Here is a 19,542-nt window from a genome sequence, read left to right on the forward strand (position 1 = left end):
AAATGGCTACTTTGCAGTGTTTCTTTATATGTCCCATCTTAAAGAGATAACAGCAGATTCCAAGCATGTTGACTTTTAGTTATTGTAGTAAATGTGTCCCTATCCTAATACTAATTTTTAACTTGTCATTAACATAGAAAGAACTGTTTCTTTTTTGTGCCTCCATCTTCTCAAACCCCCAGTCCATCTTTTCTAGATGGCCTTTTGTACTGAGCCAGGTTCTGGTTCTGCTGGAGGTTTCTTCTTGTTAAAAATGAGTTTTTTAAGAATAAAAAACTTTATGCACACTTGGTAATGAGGGCTTGCTGTAGTCAACAGCACAATGCAAGAGATTATCTCTATGTTTTCCTCCAGGAGGAGGGAATGCTGCAGGTCAATGACTCCATGCAATCTTCTGGGTTTCCGTAGACAGAAAACTTTTTAATCTACTTTCAATAATAAGCTGAATTTAATGCCCTGATATAATAACTTGGATTAATGTGTATTTGTGATTGAATTGAAATGATCTTTTTGTAATGTTCCTTGAGACATTTGTTGTGAATTGGTTACATATAAATAACCAGAATTGAATTTATCACTACCAATGAACAACAGTTTACAGAAGTTCAGCCACATGTCTACAGTCAGATGGTGATGATCGCATCATCTGATAAAGGATGCTTCTGATTTATTAAATCAAGAACAATGACATGTTCATATTTAGCTTAGCATCATAATAATAACTAAAGGGATCTTCTTAAGCTGAACACTGTGATAAATTGCTTCCAATCAGTTATAAATTAAATAAACATAAACCCCATCCATTTATTCAGAAATTCAACAATCACATTTACCTACACTTCAAATTCAGTTTTAGAATTTTTGTCTTAACACAGAACAAGTGATTTTTAGATTTAGCAAAAGTTTTGAAACCAAGTTTGGTACATGGCTTCAACTGAAAAAGTAAAAGACAAACTAAGGCAAATCTTAACTCCATGTGATTTGTTTCTCCATCTAGGGTTAGATTTAAATATTCTTAGCATATTTATCTGGTATAGACCATAATTATTCATTCAAACTACAGAATCAACAGAGTGAGCGCTTTCTGTTAAACTTGACTGTTCATACGTTAAATACAAGGCCTTATAAAACCACTTGAGTGGTCGAACATCAAAGGAAATCCATATTTATTCCAAATGTTCACAGCAAATTCTAAAATTAAAGAAAGCATTTTTGAAAGACGTACCTGAAATAAAGTGTTGAAGCATTTCCTATATGATTGGTGGGTGACGGCATGCCAGCACCAGACCACATTTCTTCAGTGTATTGTGAGTTACATCATTTCTCTTGGCCCAGACCTTTAGTATAAAATTAAAGTAGATCTCAGTATGACTGGGAAAAAAAAAGTATTTGTATTCTTGTCGTGTGTGAGCTATTTTTAAATAGGGGTGCTGTGAAAGTGTGGAATTGGGGACAAGGCAGCCTTGCACCGGGCCGTGACACAGACTTATGTTAAACCTAATTAGATCATGATAATAGCTTTAGGGCCCCAGTGATCAATGCTAGAGGTCTGTGGAGATGAACTTTCCTTAAGTTTCAAGCCATGCGTCGCTTGTTTCCACACATACACACACGCAAACTGGCAGATTTCCTCGTTTCAAATCCTTCAGGGAACATTATAGTGACTTAACCTAACTACTACTTTACCCAGTTAAATTTAATAATTGACATTATTTGCACTTTTCATCTTCAATAGAGAGAATGGCAGTAGGGGGATGGCTTTATTCGTTTCACGTTTACATGTCATCAACTGAAAGGTCTTCATAGGAAGCATTAGATTTAAATCCGGAACCACTAAGGGGCTACTTTAGAGTTTCTTGCTGACGGAAATCCATGAATTCTCCAAGCCTCTCCCGTTTTGGAGTGCAACCCTAATGTGTCCAATTCACAAAAAGATGCCCGCTGATTGTAAGCTGCAGTTCCATCAGCAATGTTATAAAGGAGTCTAGTTTACAGCTTACAGACTCTTTAGATCACTTCCACCGAAGTCTAAGAGGATTTTTTTTATGCTTCCATTACTAACTAATGTAATTTGGGTAATGTAATAATTTAACATGTCTGGGTCTGCTTACATGCGCAGGAGCTAGCTTGTATTGCATGTGATTAGTCTGGATATCGGATGCCGTGGGATTCCCTGCACATATAGTCGGCTGAAGTTTTCTCCAGTTGTTAAATCAGAAGTTGTCTGAGAACTTCTCTCTTCCCAGCACGGGGAGGGTTGCTTTCAGGAGTCAAAACTGTAAAATGAAGGATGCTGGCTGATCAACTAATGGTGGTTGACGCTGGTATTGTGTTTGCATTTTACACACTATAATTATCTTGAGACAAGCTCTAGTTTAGAACCAACACTCTTGAACTGCTGAAAACTCACCCACCCATTTAATTTCCTAACTGTCAACGGCTACGAACTGGTATGCCTTTACTGAAGCCTCCTGTAATCATGCAGGGCTATGAAGAAACTTTTAAATTATCTGTGAACAGATGAAGGTCTGGAGTCTTTGAGAAAATGACATGATAGCAGCTTGTCTTTTTGGGTTTAAAACATTACGCAAATGGTTATGGAGATAGTAGCATTTTATTTATTTTATTTTTCTTCTTGGTTCAGATGGAATATTTGAAATAGTTCATAGAAAAAATTACTACTATTGTACTTTAAATCTAATATTCAATTGAAAAACTTCTAATTTGATCTAACATTGGCAATAAGTTGGCAAAGGGTGCTAATTGGTTAATTTTTCCAGTGGCTGTAATAACGTCACAACCAGAAATACGGGGGTAGCTGCATCATGGAGGGACTGGTGAACTTCTAAAAATAAATGTCATCATTATATCTAAGTATTTAAAAAAAAACACTTGAAGACACTGGACAGCAAGGTAAAGCTTAAGCACAAATATGTTTTCCAAATGGACAATGACCCAACCATTTTGCCAAATTAGTTACAAACTGACTCAAGAACTATTGTTTTGGAGTCCTAATGTCTGCCCCATAAAAGGCAACATCAGTTACACCACATTTTTAGTTTAAGTGAGAAAAAAAGAATATAGATACAGAGTATCTCATTTCAAATATATTGTGAATATTAGTGGTCATAACTTTTCGACCAAACCTTTTAACCTCCAAACCTCAGATGGATGTGAACTTCAGTGGGCTGAATAAGTCACGACTCAGAACCAGAGTTCAGAACAAGCCAGCTGGGCTGTTTCAAGCTTTACTCTACATTGTTGTTATCATGTTGCCTTCTGGTTCTCTGGTTTTAACCCCATCTGCTCATGGATATAGCTGCAGACTTTACATGCATCTCCAAACTGCCTCAACGTGACTGATTTAAAACATACTAAGCTCTACCTTCCAAAAGCCGCCTGGATTAATAAACTGTTGGTTTCGTCAGCACATTCCAGTATGACATTCCTCACAGTTGGCTGTCTAGCACTAAGGTGAGGACTGGGTTTCCAGAAACTTTTTTTTTTTTTATGTGTTGAAATACAACATTGTCTATTACTTGTGGTAAATGCTGTAATTCTTAGATAAAACTGGGGACAAGATAAATAGAGTTATTGCGAACAGCTAGTCCAGGTTTACCAGCGTCTATTTGATGTTAAGACGAGTTGCAGGAATGAAGGAGTAATGTGATTTAAAACAAAAACCGCCTGGGAGGAAAAAAAAAAAAAAAAAGAGGGCCTCCCTTGGCTTGTTGCTGAACAGCGAGGTGTTAAGCTTTCCAAGGCGACATCTATCTCTCGTCACCACCTTGAGGGCATCTTTTAACCAGAGGAATTTAGCCATTACGTGGCATTAACCTCATTAGAAAACACTCTTTAGCTGCTCCAAGATAAAATTGATTTACTGCTGCCATTTCCACCACTGCTCTCGATCAATGGTTAAACTATCCCTTTTATGGCCCCGTGCACACTCTCTCTGCTCTTTTCTACAGTTTTCTTTAACTGCGCTTTAATCTCATTTCTGCCTCTACTCCCTGTCCTTGTGCCAGGTGTATAAGTCGCGGAGCGCTGAGGAGCTCCCCAGGACTTATTCAGGAGGGGATGAGACCGACAGAATAACCGGGAGACTCCTTGAACCAGCAGAGCACAATGTTGCGGTTGAGGCATTCTTCAAATGCAGGAATTCCAGCCAGTCAGGCAGATTTTTGTGCTTTGTTGTACTTTATAACTGTTCAAAGATTGCACGATTTTTCCCACGTCGTCGTAAGAAAATGTTAAGGTCATGGGAGCTACAAGGTTAGCAACAATGTTTTGGTGGAATGGCTTTCGCAATGTCATGCCAAATCGTCACTGTACAACAGATGGTTTTAGATGCATTTGCATGTCATGTACGTCTAGTCACAGGAGAAAATCCACAATTGCACGTCTGTGTGGCCAAATGCATGCCCGGCTCTGACAGCTTGGCTTTATGTGGACATTTAAGCAAATCAAGCAACACTATACTTCTTTGATAAATCAATATCACTAGCATTTCTTCCTTCCCTCCCTCCTTTGTGTAGAAGCTCCTATCTCATCTCTCCCTGTCTGGGAGAATTGATCTGCACAGATGGAATGATACCAGCCAACAGATAGAGTGATACACTCTGCTCCGTCCCCCCCATGCCCTTCTTTCACCACACTTTTGACACATAAATAAAATATGTGACCTTTTTTGTTTCAATTCGCTGCAGTGTTAGTTCTGAGAAAGGGAACTGGGCGCATGGGATTCTCGCACGGTTAGACGGGAGGGAGAGCGAAGTCGGCTGGTTGCCATCACTCACAGTTCACAGGCACCGTACAAAATCCTCCTGAACTCTCCAACATATGCTTTTCTCACAGCGATGCAGTTGGAATCTGAAGAATGGCGTAAGAAAAATTAGGGAGGTTTTAAATTATTCACGCATTTCTTTTTTTGTCATAATGTCTAAATTTACGACTGCACACAGCCTCATGCCTGGGCACATGCATCTATCATTATACCCAAAGTGTGGGAAAAAAAGAGTAACTGGGATAGTCAGATGTGAAAAAAAGCGTCATCTCAATCAACCAAAATAACATATGAGACCTTGCTATTAACAGACGAATGCAACATGTTCATCCGCACCTTGTCTAGATATTCCCAGTGCTCTGTCAAAGGCAATTCCACAGCTCCACAAGAAATAGCTGCTGGATGAACTAACCTTGCATCCTTGGAGAGTACCGGAGCCTGGAGGCGTGGGCCTGCAGGGGGTTCCACTTTGCTCTGTCAGACGGGTAACCGTGTCAGCGTGTTAAAGGTTCCATCTGCCACATTTCTCTCTCTTTCTACTTTTCTGGACTCCCATCTTTAACTTAGCTCACGTCAAACAGATGTGCATATCAACATTAAGTTTGGTGCACAGCAATGAAAGGCACGCTTAAACACAAACAAACCACTACAGTGGAGGACTAATGAGATTAAACAGGAATTATCTGTAGATATGCTCATGAGGTCCGTCTGTATGTCCACTTAAAGCTGACTCGTGTGTGTGCGTCTGTGTGTGTGTTATGTCTGTGTGATGAATATGTAATACAGTCAGCCTCTGCCTTATTGTAACCGTCACCCTTCTCCTCCCCTCCACACACACACACACACATGCACACACACAGTGCATGGTAATGTGAGTAACCAACATTGTAACTTCTCCTCATCATTCTGCATTCTGTTCATTGTCTGTCGTCTTTCCTTCCTGTTTCCCGCACTTAAAATTCCTCCATTCATGTGAACAATAATAAAAACAAATATTCAATTTAGCTCGAATCCCCCCCAGCATACACACACACATACACACACGTTTTTCTCTCTTCCACTTCCTGCCTTTCTCTTCCCTCAAAGCCCTGAGTCACCTCAGACAGTCACCTCAGACGTTGGGAGGGGGTTGTTCCTCAGACAGAGTACTTAGGCCGGTTAAGCCCGCTTCAGCTTCAGCTTCAGCTTCAGCTCCGCTCTCGTCGCCACTGCACCGAGAGCCCTGAAAGACAGAGAGTGAGAGAGAGAAGAAGAAAACGAGGGGAGTGCTGAGTTCATCATAATTGTCGCTGTTTCTTTCAACACACACAGCATACAGTTTGTGGGACCCTCCTCATCTGGAAGGGCTTTCCCTTCCCCAGAAAGAAAACCTTGTGGTTTTCAGTGTTTCATGCATTCTGTTCCTTGTTTTAATGCAAAATATAATACTAAATGAGGTGACATAACTGCATGAGCATGTTCAAATCTTAAACTGTTTTACTACGGCACTGTTTATTTGAACATTTAGTATCTGTTGATCGTACATTTTCAAAGTGTTCCTGACTGCTTAGGGTTAGTGGTTAAGGTTCCAAATAATGGATATTTTTTTAAAAAGAATGAGCAAAATAAAAACCAGAACGAAGACCAGCCGTAAATTGTGGTAGTGAAATCAGTATTTCACTAAGACATTCTCTTTATACATCTTTTTTTTTTCTTTTTTTTTACCAGAGTGGAATGTCATTGGCTTAATAGTTTTGTACAGAGTGTCAAAGTAAAAGGGAAACCCTCCATCTATTCATCCTCTTTCTCTGCCTGTCTTCTTCATTTTAGGGTCACTTACCCTTCTGCACATCTGATACTGAAGCTTAATGTGATCATCAACTAGGCAGTTTTTTTTTTTTGTTTGTTTGTTTTTTTCCATCAGTCGGAAAACTCCCCAACATTACCAACTTTAACACACTATAAATGACACATAACACATAATGACGTACAAAGGAATAAATACACACACTACTCAAATGTTGCGTCACTGTTCACTAACAGCTCAGTTTAGAGCTACATTATGCAGATGCTCTATCTGCACTTAAGAAGATTCATTCACTTCAGGAAACAGATACTTGAATATGATTCAACTGATGATTGTCCAATTTTTTTTGAGTAATATTTAATCACAGAACAAGAACAATATTGTGACATCACAGTCTGACAGTATGGATTTTACCTCTTTGATACCAATAAAAAGCCACTAAGTTCAAAACGGTTCCATCACTGGTGACTTGATATTCTTCAAAATCCCCAAGACCTTGTCCACATATGGACACATATCAAAACTGGCAGCTTTTTTTTAATGCTGATTTTGCTTTTCTTGTTCAAATGGAGAGTATGTGGAGCGCAAAAAAAAAAAAAAAAAAGATTTATTAGAACACTTTCCAGAGTGAAGGATTTTAAAATCAGTTTGAAGTGTATCCATATGGACTAGAAATACAGAAATTTTTAGAAATGGTAAAGTGGAAGCCAGTTTTCTGCACGCCTATTACCGCTTTCCGCCCTAAAAACCAATAAGCATGGTGTGATTGAATGAGTTTTCCATGCTCGTCTCCCTTTTGCTCAGACTCTTTTTCCATTAATTTCAAGCAGAAGCTGGAAAGCTAATGACTCAGTAAAAAAAAAAAAAAAAAAAACTAAATATTCTCCTAGAAAATAAAACTGTAAATGTTTCGGGAAGAATTTTCATTGATAGATTTTTCAAACTTTTTCACGCGCTTCTTCAAGACATTTGCCTTCCCACAACCATGAAACAATAATGGCTGTGGCTTTTCACAGAAAACCGTGTTCTGTCAAGTTTGCCTTGCAAGAGAGCTTCTTGTATATTTGCTGTAAGTTGTTTTAAAAATTTAGCCCCCACACACATTAAAGAATCTGAGGGAAAAATGCGGCTTCTGCACAGATCTGCAGATACATATTTCATGGAGTAGATATCCAGGTCATTAAGCAACATTTTGACACCTCCGTTATTTACTACCCCAAGTGGTTTCCTACCTCGTTTAATCAGACATCACCTAAACCTGCTGACTCAGAGAGACGCTTCTTTCTTTCAGCTCTTTCTGTGTTTGTCTCCTCAGTTTCATCCACTTTTCTCCTTCTCACTTTATTTACCTGCTCATAGGTGATGTTTTGTTTGTGTTTTATTCATTTTTGCAGCATCTGGGTTCAGTGGGACAGAGACACTGATCAGCTGGATCACTGTGTTCCCGACAGGGATGGGCTTCACCTAGTGTCTGGTGCAACTATTTTCACTCACTTCAAAAAAAAGAAGACAAAACTAACTTAAAAGTTGGTTTTCAGTAAGATATATAAGATAGTTTTAAGTCATTAATTCTTGAATATGCACTACAAATCAGGAACAAAGTTCCAGAAAACATCAAAACAGCTGAAACACTGAGTTCCTTTAAACTAAAACTAAAATCCACCTGTTTAAAACTAAAATCCACTAAAACTAAAATCCACCTGTTTCCACTCTAATAAGTGGAACACTGAAGAACATATTTGATGTGTATTGATGATTTTAACAATGGCACTCAACAAAATGCAATTTATATTACTGGTTTCAAAATTGTTGACAGTATAAAGTGTTTATGATGTTTTTTATGTTTTGACAATGTAAAACACTTTGAACTGTCATGCTGTTGAATGTGCTCTGTAAATAAATTAGATTGACAGATTGAATATCGATTGAAAAGTATTAGTTCCACTGGCAGATTTTCTCACTTATAGCAATAAATTTTTTATGTTTTAAGTGAAAAACTACCAGTGGAACGAGCATTTGTGTATCAATATCAACAATTTCTAAAGTCAAAATAAGCTTTTTTTATCTTGCTGAAAAATTTATTTGAAGTTGTTTTCATAATGTAGTCAATATATCTGCACTAGAAACTAGACAAAAAAACCTGGTAAGATTTTGTATTTTTGGAAAGGAATTTCAAAAAGAAGTATCTTTATCATTAACTGCACACAGTCAATGCATTTAATCTTTTGTTTTTCTAATTTATTGATATTTACTTATACTCTGTCACTGGAAAACCAGTACCAGACAGACTTTAGAGCTCTTAAAACTTTTTGTTATCATAATGAATTCTTTCCATGATAAGAAATTCTTCACAATAAATGATGTGAAGTCTGGAACAGTGGTAAAACGATCCTGTGAGGAGGACCTGCTATCACTGCGGTCAGGTGAGTGTGTTTTTCATCTTCTCCTTTTCCATCTCCATCTCCTCCTCTATTGGAGAGTGATGTGTTAAACAGCCAAAGTGCAGTACAATGTTGTTGTTATTTTTTTTTTCTTTTTGCCTCAAAAGAGGTTTACCTTCGATTTTCTCTACTGGGAAGAGCTCACATGAGGCAGTGGGGGTGTGGAGAGGGAAAGATGGGTGAAGGAGAGCAAGAAGCCGCTCAGTAGAAGTTGTCTTTAAAAAGGAAGGATCTCAGTTGGGATGATTCAAATGAAGAAAAATGTGGGGAAAGAGGGCAAATAGAAGGGGAGAAAGCTGTGTTTGGTGCAGTTGGATTGCGGGGTCAGGAACACACACACACACACGCACGCAAACAAAACGTTCGCATATCTGAGCGCCGCCTCGCCCTGTGAAACTTGTGATGTTCTTTCAGGCAGCAGTTCGCCACGAGAGGAAAAATAAAATCACAAAAGGTTTACAAAAGCTACTTCATCCTTATACGCATTTGTCCTCCACACACATATACCCTTATGTCCTCACACACACACATGCACACACACACAGGGAGAAGTCATGAGGAAATAAATGCCCATGTTTTGTGGGACCACCTGTTCATCCTGGATACAAGTCTGAGAACCCAGTAAGGGTTAACCCTTCATGTGAGCCAGAGCCAGGACTGTGTGTGTGCGGGTGTTTATGTATGTGTGTGGAATCCAGGTATTACTTGTACCGTCAGCGATGTGAATTTGGGTGAGCATGTGTGTGAGCGGGTGTCTGCGCTGGCGCCGCCCCATCTACAGCGTGCCCCCATGAGTGGCAGACTGGCTCAGGCTGTCCGGCTGGGACGGAACAGACCCCACTGCTGGACCACCTCCCAAGCGACAAACACACACACTCACAAACACGCGCACATAATCCGACGGGCTTTCTAGGGAGGCAGCGTCTTCCCTCTGTTCCGGGTGCTTTTCCAAAAAGAAAGGAGGAAGAACGTGAAAACAAAAAAGAGGATTTAGAATTAAAAAAAAAAAAAAAAAAACTCAAACAATCAGCTAAATGTTCACCTGCTAATGCGTCCATTCACACTGTCTTCGATTTAAACTGCAGAGTTTGGACACATATTTTTTCATAATTACATACTTTTCCAGACTTAAATTTTCTGACATATTTGGATTCATTTTAATCCCATTAAACACAAATAGGTGTGATAAATTAGTTCATTAAACAGTATGTTTTAAAAGTCAGCTGCAAACATGATATTTTTTAAAAATTCAATGGCTGCAAAAGTATAATCAAAACTGCAATTGCTGGATGAGTTTATGCTAATTTGCCACCTCTACTTCCTATTTATTACAGCCATACACAGCGCTATGCTTTTTGTGGCAACATTTCAAGTCCTGGCAGTAAAAAAAAAAAAAAAAAAAAAAAGTAAAAACTGTTTCAGAGCTATGAGATCTCACAGTTTGGACTCAATTTGGTAATCTCAAGATTAAAATCTAAAACCACTGAACAAACCTTAACTTTTTCTGTAAACTGTTACTCATATGAAGAAAAAATATTGGGAATTGGTCCTAATTCCCAAAGCTTCTGGGAATTCGGACCGCCTTAAAGACACATCAAAACCTGTCCCTCCAGATCTATGACTCCTTCAATCTAAACAAAAAAAGAGGAGGGGAGGGATTTCTGGCACAAACCTTGACTAAAAGTAATATGTACTTCTGACCTGAAGGTGTTGGGATCCTCAATAGTGTGGCACTCATAAACCCATACAGGAGCTACGAGTGTGAGCAGCACACACCCAGTTCTGACCTGCAGACATACTCCCACACACATATTTGCATCCACACAAACCACTTTGGATCATGAATCTCATCATTCTCATAAGTGTCTGAAAACATGCAAGTGCCATTACTAACCCACCACCACCCTCCCAACCCCCCTCCACCTCACCCCCAACAAATAATCACCTAGAAGGAGGAAACAAGAATGAGGAGAGAGAGAAAAAAAAAGCAATCTTGCCTTTCAAACGAAAAGGGGAAAATGTTTTAAGGGGCAATGAATTTTGTGGAGCTGAATAGGATGTTGGTACATGTTTTACTAAAGGAAATATAATGGCAGACTATTATTAGATCACATTAATCACGAGTGTGCCAAAGGCAGTGACAGCCGTGCTGAAAAGGATTGAAAACGCTGGTAATGGATATAAATTACCCATTGTGTGATAAAAGGATTTTTTCTTCACTAAGAAGGTAAAAAGGAATAAAACACTAAGAGAGCCACTAAACGCTGCTGCGTGTACATATTTATGTGTGTGTGTGGGTGTGTGTGTGTGTGAGTGTGTGTGTCCTGCCTCTCGTGTGTGTGCGTGGGTGTGAGTGTGTGTGAGCAACATGTAATAACACAGGGTTATCAGTGAGGATTAAAAATTTTTAAGGGAATCAGATAGTGACAGTGAGGCCTCGCATTAAAGCCACCAGTGACAGAATGGAAGTGAGGATTAAAAACAGATTAAACTGGTTTGTAGTGATGGAGATGAAAGGAAGGAGGACAAGAAGGAGGGGTGAGAGGAGAGAGAGAAAGAGAGAAAGAGGGAGCTTTGACAGAGGTCTGTCAGGCTTTTGGCATGGTGATAATGAGTCACATCTTCCATGCACTGTTATTTATTGCTGCCTTGGCTCACAAACAAAAGATCAATAATTTTGAGCAAATCTAATGTTGTCCTCGATGCTAATGCGCTCGTCCATCACATCTGCCATCTTCACCAAGGAGATGGACTGATTCCCTGTTTATTTGGAGATCAAATGCAATCAGATCACATGTCTCTAATAACAGAGAGGAAGCAGTCTCCAGTGAACATGCAAGGTGCCTCGTATCGCCGTTCACGCGTGCGCTTATACATCCGCGTGTCACGGACACGCAAATGATTATGTATGGTGAGAGAGGCCAACGGGTTGCCAGGCCACTTTTTGGCATCAATCTTCATTTCTACCTCAGACTTTGCCGGTGAAAGATGAAGCGTGTCAGCGGCCTGTCCCCCGACAACACAGGAGGCGCATGAGCATTCGTCAAAAGCGGCGCGCCCGATGTTCACCGGTTAGCCCTGCAGCACAGAGTGAGATAAGAAGACAGCAGATCCTTCACTGACAACTAGCCCTGGGTGAGACACTTTCCAGCCACCTGAACTCAATCAGGCCCCGGCGGAGGCAAGCGTTTGGTTGTTTCATTTCATCTCCATCCCCTCGCTCACTCAAGGTGCGTTTGATTCATCTCGCAGAGCCGCGTGCGTGAACACAAATCGCATTTGGAATCCGGGGTCCCTTCTGCTTTTGTTAGCTGCTCGTTTTTGATTCTGCTCAACCAATTTAGCTAAAGATCCCAGCACACTCTGATATTACCACTTCAGTCCGACTCTTTGTGTGTCATTTGGACCAACTCGGCTGCTCACTGTGTGCACCGATTCATTCGGGACCATCTCAGTTCCTCTTGGCACACCGAAAACACCCCCGCCCCGCGACAATATGTAGAGCTACGATGCTAAGGTCCGTGGCAGGTGGATACACTAAGCTTCTTCTCCTACTCCCTGGGTGAGGTGTGAGGAGCAAAACAAATGACAGAGAAAGGTCACCAAGCCCACAACTCCTCACCCGCTGAGGGGCTGACCTGCCAAACGCACCCCTGAGGCCCGGGGCAAGAAAAGCAAGATTAAAAAAAAAAAAAAAAAGCTTTTCAGCTTCGGATAAAGTGAGAACTAAAGATTCAGAAAGAGAACAAAATATATAGAAACATAAAAGGAAACTATCCAAGTTTTACTACATTCGACTGAAACCTGAATAAAATTAATATTCAGAGGGAATTTTCTTTAATTCTCTTACAAAAGCAAAACGATTTCTATGGAGGCGTAGAAGATCACAATGGGAATTATTATTCTTCACACAAAATCTTACCAAGTACTTTTGATCTCATTTTTAGTGCAAATATCTTTGTATACTTGAAATAAAGCAAACAAACTTACAAGTAACTTTTCAGTAAGAAATAGTAACTTGCTTAATGTCAATAATTTTTTAATATTGATGACAAAGTTTTAGTTTCACTGGGAGATTATTTCATACCAGCTGATTTAACCTGGTTATCTGGAATATAAATAAGCATATGTTTGCTGTTTTGGGGGTAAAATGTCACTTAGATTAAGTGAATCAAAAGATTAATGGAAAACAAAAACAGTCATTAGATGTGGTGCTTCAGTGATGGTGTGTTTTGGTTGCACACATCCGGTTGGATTCTAGTGTTTAATGTGTTTTCCAAATCCACTCTCATATCTTCAAACTCATTACTTTCTTCTAACAACTTTCTCCAAAATTATACATTTTATTGAACGTTTATTATTTCCTGTTTTCAATCAATTCCACAAATTTAAGATGGGCTGAAAGAGAATAAATGATGTACTGTGACAACCATTCTGTAGAATTTTCCACAAATTGCACTCTTGTATAAAAAAAAAATCAACTGCAAGCAATATCACCAACTTTACATAATATAATCAGCTAGTTGTAGAGCTCCTTATATTGAATCCCTTAGTAAAAATATTTTACATCATTATGCAGATCATTCCGTAGTTTACCTCAGGTAGAGCATCAACCATCTCACTTAATGTAGTTCCTCCAGCCCTCTGTCAACACATCACTGATCTTAATGCAAAAAAAAAAAAGTTAAAATGCTTCTACTGTAATAAATGTTGTCATCCTGATTTTGGGGTTTTAAATCAGACAATACTCTTAATGTTATGTTAATGTAATTTGTGTGGTTTTCAGTAGGCTAATTTTTCCCCAAACATGTGAGGGAAGGGAAGACAGTGCTTCATACAGCAGGTCAGGACCTTGGCAGGTGGCGTAATAAACCCCTAACATAAGGCTGTGACCAGGGAGGCACACCATGACCCACGGCGACCCAAGGCACCTCCCAACTGCACCTAATTCTCTCCCTCACTGTGCCTTTCTTTCCCACTGTTGGCATACCCAGACACCTACAAGCATGGCAGACTTCCTCCATGTTCAGAGCGGTGTAAGGGCACAGTGAAAGGTCAAGGTTCTTGGAAGCTATACAAGAACAAACAACAGTGAGCTGTTGTCCACAATTCCTTGGATTTTTTTTCTTTTTTTTTTTCTTGCAATAAAGAGCTCTACCGTAGAGATGCAAATTCTTCTCGTCTTGAAGCGATTTCCACTGAGGAGCCTTTTTTTCCACGAGTGGGCCATTGCATGGTGACAGCAGCCATTAGTAACAGTCCTAAAATTATTATTTGTTCTTCTCTTACAACATTTGGTTACATGACGTAGTTATAGTAAAAATGCTATGCAGCGTCAGTGACAGCCATACACGTGCGTGGGTTTATGACAGGGTAGGTTTGTAAAAACCTTCAAGATGTCACTGATTCAGCCAAAGTCACAGTGTTGAACACAGAGTTAGTCAGACAGCTCTGATCTGTTGCACAATGTGTAGCAGAACTGTTGAACCAGCAACTTCACTAACAGGAGTTCTTAAGAGAGGTCAATCAAAAATAACTAAAATATTACTCTCCTAAAATATATTTAAATCATTTGTTGTATTATCTAGAATCATTTGCAGCACTTTGAACAAATTTGGTTTTTAAAGTGAGTCTTATAGGACATCTTTTTAAACCTCATTTCTTTGTTTGTCGTACATAGAAATTTCTTATTCTAAAAAAAATATGCCAAAGCAACAAAAAGCACCATATTATCTGTTTGAAGGGGGTGACACAGAGCTACATAATGTGTTTTTGACAAACAAGTTTAGTATGACAATAATTACACAGGATATGCTTTGTTTTCAGTACATCACAGTAAATTCATACCAAACTTTATTGAATAAGCAGCAACTAGTTAAGAATAGGTGAAGACCTTTTAAAAAACTCTAACCCAGTGGTTTAGGAAAGGTCACCACTATGGGAAATACAACATTTCTTCCCAGGTCCAGAAATTCAGATTTTAACACACTGGTATCCGGCTGGATTGCAGGGCCAAACTCATCGGATCATGGACGGCCCTGTTGGCTCACATCCCGCAGTCAGTGTGGTTCCATCAGCTGGCTTGTAAGCAGACACTTAAAACAACAAAGAAAAGCAAAAAAAAAAAAAAAAAAAAAGAAAGAGAAAAAAAGTGACTCGCCCAAGTTGTCTTGTAGTGCAAGACACATAAAAGGCAGCAGCATTTTGGGCTGAGGAAACATGTGGAGACAAAGCATCAACACACCACTGGTGTCAACCACTTCAGACTGACAGCAGCCAGCATCGCCTATCAGTGCATCCGTATCTTACTGAACCGACAGCTCAAACGAAGCAGTCTGGGGGTGAGACGAGACTGACACTGCAACAGAGGCTTTCCGTTCCCGCTGCTTTTCATAGCCTGAGTTTTTGCCCTCGGGATCCCACCGCACTTAAGAATCATGTCAAAGCTTTTAACAGTGCGTGACGTCTCCCTCAGCCACCGCTGTCATGTTCCCTCTGCTACTCACTTACACCCCCAGCGTACCCTCCTTCTCTACCCCAAGCCTCTCTTGACTTGAACAAGAGACTTTCTCACTGAACTTTTTAAGTTGTCATTTTTTTAAGCACACATATCAAAGCTGAGAGTAAAGCGGGAGTTTGGGGGGAGACAGATGTTTCTCTTATGCCTTTTTTTCCGCCTTAGTACAATAAAACTGTGGAAACGGCAAAGAGAGAACGGGACGAAGAACAGAGCAGGAAAACATTGGCAGAGATCTTTGTGCAATCCACATCCTTTCTCCACTTTCAACGACTAGCAGTACATCATTTGTATTGATGCAATATTAAATTTCAATATTGCATGTCAAAAGGTACAAAATGATAGATCATAGCCCAGCTAAATGAATTATTAAAGTTGGCTATGCTATCGGCTTCTCTTACAATCAGCTGTGTCAGAGGAGTGCAGTTGGTGATACTGGCAGCATTTCAAAGCTTCGTCATTTTTCTTTCTAGTCGCATTCCGGCTTTCTTAATCTAGATTTCTGTCATTTATTAATGTTCCCAAAGAGCTAAAACCCACAGATCTTCCCATCCTCATAATCAAAGGCTCAACTCACATCTTCTAATTTCTCTAAAAAAATGTTTTAAATAATGAATAAAGTCATAATTAAATATTCAATACTGAACATAAGATAAGGCCAAGAAAATATTTTGTCTTTGTTAGATATGTTAAGAGCGCAGACAATGAGGACACAGCAGCCATTACTGTGGCAGTGACTCACGCTGTGTGAGATGATTTATGTGGGTTTATCTCCAGATTCTATTTGATAGAATGACTCCTTGACACCCCAATGCCTGCAATGATGCTGTTTTTTTTTTACCTGACCTATTGGTCAATTTTAATTTGTGACAGCTTCCATGGTTTGTCAAGTTGTAGTTGATGGCGAAAAGAACGTAGCAGAGAAGAAACAAGGAAAGGTCAGAGAGTATCTTAGCTGTTACAAGGAGCAACCTCTTCAGATGAAACTGTTGAAAATTAGACTATGTACAAAAAAACATTTTACATTTCCTCACAATTTGATTTTTGGCCTTTTGTTGGACATCTTCCTGAAATTACTTCCAGTATGTCTCAAAGCTGCTGAACTGGTGCTACTTTAAGGAGTCAAAAGAGAGGAAATCCGCCCTGAAGGCGTTATCTTAAGATGCTTTACAACCTGCTGAGTCGACAAAAGGATTTCCAAGTGATATGAAGGAAATGTTATTCCTCAAGACTGCCACTCTTTTACTTTAGGTTCAATAAGAGCTAATGCACATAAAAGATCCACTGGTTGTTTATGATGCAGGTTATTTTAAAAAATATAATTACACATTTTTAAATATATAATACATATAATAACTTAAACACAACACATCAATGGCAAGATATAGTAAATTATAATAAGAATGACTCTCATAGCTAAATAAACAAGCAAATGTTACAGATAGTGGTGCTAAGTCTTAGTATGGTGTTGAATGTCTGCAACTATATATTATTTCTTCATTCCCATCCTAACTTGTTGTGATGTTCGTCCACCTCGATCATCTTATTTGATGGCCATTTTCCACTGTCATTAAGCAACATGCTGCTCCAAAATCATCCAACTACTTTCTGTTGTCTTCTTCTTTGCGGTTGCATCAATGGCAATATCCAGTTGTTGGGACTTGTGTGATGCAAAAAAAAAGTTGTCAAATTGTGCAATTAAACGGTGCAGGAAACACAGCTAATTCCAGGCAGTCACATTTGTGACACAACCAGTGACTCCACCATCTCGCCAGTCAGTAACTGATGGTGAGACATGATGCTGTCAGCCAATATCCACACATGTTTCCCCAGCAAAGTAGGTTGTATAAAGAGGCAGATTTATGACAATTACATTCTTTAAGGGGGAGTACAGAAATGTTATTTCTATCCAACTACCAGTATAACCAATACTGAGATACATTAACAAAGAAAATATATACAATTGTATCCAAATATAAAGATTTCCACCTGCTTCAATGAGCTTGGATGATGCAAACATTCTAAAATCTTTACAGCACAACACCCATAAAGAGTCAACACTAACGTCCATGACTTGTTTTAGGCTGATGGATCTTATGTTCAAAGTTTCTCATAAAGCTGGTGAACAGTGTGTTTTTATACTGCACTGTTCGATTTTAGATTGTTGTAATCTCTTAACACATCTTTGAGTACTTAAAAAAAGCAATAAAAAAAATAAAATGTGTTTTATTATAGTTATTAGAAGCTAGATTTACTGGAAAACAAAAATAAATAAATAAAACAAAACAACAAAAATAAATAAATCGCATACAGATCACTGAACAAAGAGAGCTTTCCAGGATAATTATGTTGGGTAAAAATCAGAAAAAAGATTACATCACCTGTGGCCAGAAAAAGCTAAAGCAGATTTTAAAACTCATAATTATATATATATATATATATATATATATATATATATATATATATTATATATATATATATATATATATATATATATATATATATATATATATATATATAGATATAATATATATAAAATAAATCTTACAATCTTAAAAGGAAAAGTAGTTTAATATGGGATTTTATGACCAGAATCATTACTAACTATAGCTGATCTCTAATAATTGTAAAAGATCTGACTCTAGGTTTGAATCCTGAGCATTCAGCTGTAACAGCGAGGCTTGAAGATAAAACATATATGCAGTTGAGAAGGGCCTCACTACTGTAGAGCTTGATCTCTCTACAACTGTTAGATTTCCACTGCTAGTGTGATGTCCTAAATCCCTCACCCCCAAGAGATTTTAATTGCAGGGTCCAGATTGCCAGGGCTGGTCAGGGCCTAGCGACCCCCATGAGAAGTCACAGTCTCCATTTAGCTTCCAGATCCTGTGCAAACCAACACAGGGCCCCCGTGTTATCGTGCGAGCACTGGCTGGCAAAAATTCAATTTTCATTCCCCTTTTGTATGCAAGCCTGCTGTCTTGCCCTAACGATGTTCTGCCGTCAGAACCCCCCCCATATACACACCCACACACCCCCAACGCAACACACACACGCACTCACACACACCCGCCCGTTCTCTTGCCTTCTCCCTTCAACAACAGAACACAGTGGAGTCGTTAGGACCCTCTCTTCATTACTTCAAAAAACCAATCATTAGACACCAGAGTATATACGTAATTAGAAAATCACTTCCTTTGCAATCCCGGCTAAGTAGTTTACATACTGTAATTACAGGGACAAAATCAATTTTTAATCATTTCACTGATTGGGCTCATCAGCTCAGTAGGAACATTGTATCCTGCTTGTTGTGCGAAACAACATCTGGGCTAAAACAATTACCCTTTTGTGTTCTAGAGCGTTTCTGAAAATGCCTTGCTGCCTCTTCCCCCCACACCGCGGACTCCCGATTCTAACTCTATTCATTTTAGAACATCTTTTCCCTTTTGTCTTTGTCTTCCAATCCCTTCCTCCCCTGCTTGGTTCCCCCCACCACCCCGTTCCTTACCTCGTCTCAGTCTGTCTCTTACACTCCCTGCCCTTGACTTGGACATGGAGGATCACATTTGAAGCTTTATAAATCAATACGCTATAATAAGCTTCTCTTGACAGAGCTAGCAAGGAAGCAAAAAAGGAGGGGTGAAAAAAAAATACAGCCAAAAAAAACAAAAACCATATTGCTTTTTTAACGCCTCTTGTGTTTTTGATTGTCATGGCCTTGCTGTTCTCATTGACATTTTCTTCACAGCGTTGTCTTCAGCATAAGTTGAGCAGAAATATTGCGGTGTTATGCTATATGTAAACTGAATGTGTGGTTTGGAGCCGGTTCTAGCGCAAATCTGAAGAAGGGTTAACTGTCTTCATTTTCTTTAAAAAAAGCGGTCCAAGTTGAAAGTATTTCTTTTGTGCTAACATGTTTCACCCTCCAATGCTTTCTAAAATGCTTTACATTCTTGTCTGAGAGCGGGGCTCAATCGATCCACATTAGTCTGAACTCCCTCTCTCTCACTTT

General features: G+C 39.1%; 1 protein-coding gene across 5 annotated transcripts in view; it reads right to left on the minus strand.

The window, feature by feature from the left end:
- Positions 1–19,542, minus strand: part of znf536 (zinc finger protein 536) — a 234,300-nt gene that overhangs the window by 181,175 nt on the left and 33,583 nt on the right. For 3 of the 5 annotated variants that reach the window (XM_055060098.1, XM_055060097.1, XM_055060100.1), the window contains one exon: positions 5,897–6,008. The exons of 1 other annotated variant lie outside the window; for it this stretch is intronic. The gene's annotated coding sequence lies outside the window, so the exon portion shown is untranslated. Of the gene's footprint in view, positions 1–5,883; positions 6,009–19,542 lie in introns of all 5 variants that reach the window. One more of the 5 variants, XM_055060099.1, reaches the window with a different exon arrangement.

Source organism: Poeciliopsis prolifica, unplaced genomic scaffold, assembly GCF_027474105.1.
Source record: "Poeciliopsis prolifica strain line A6 unplaced genomic scaffold, Auburn_PproV2 SCAFFOLD057, whole genome shotgun sequence".
Classification (NCBI taxonomy): Eukaryota; Metazoa; Chordata; class Actinopteri; order Cyprinodontiformes; family Poeciliidae; genus Poeciliopsis; species Poeciliopsis prolifica.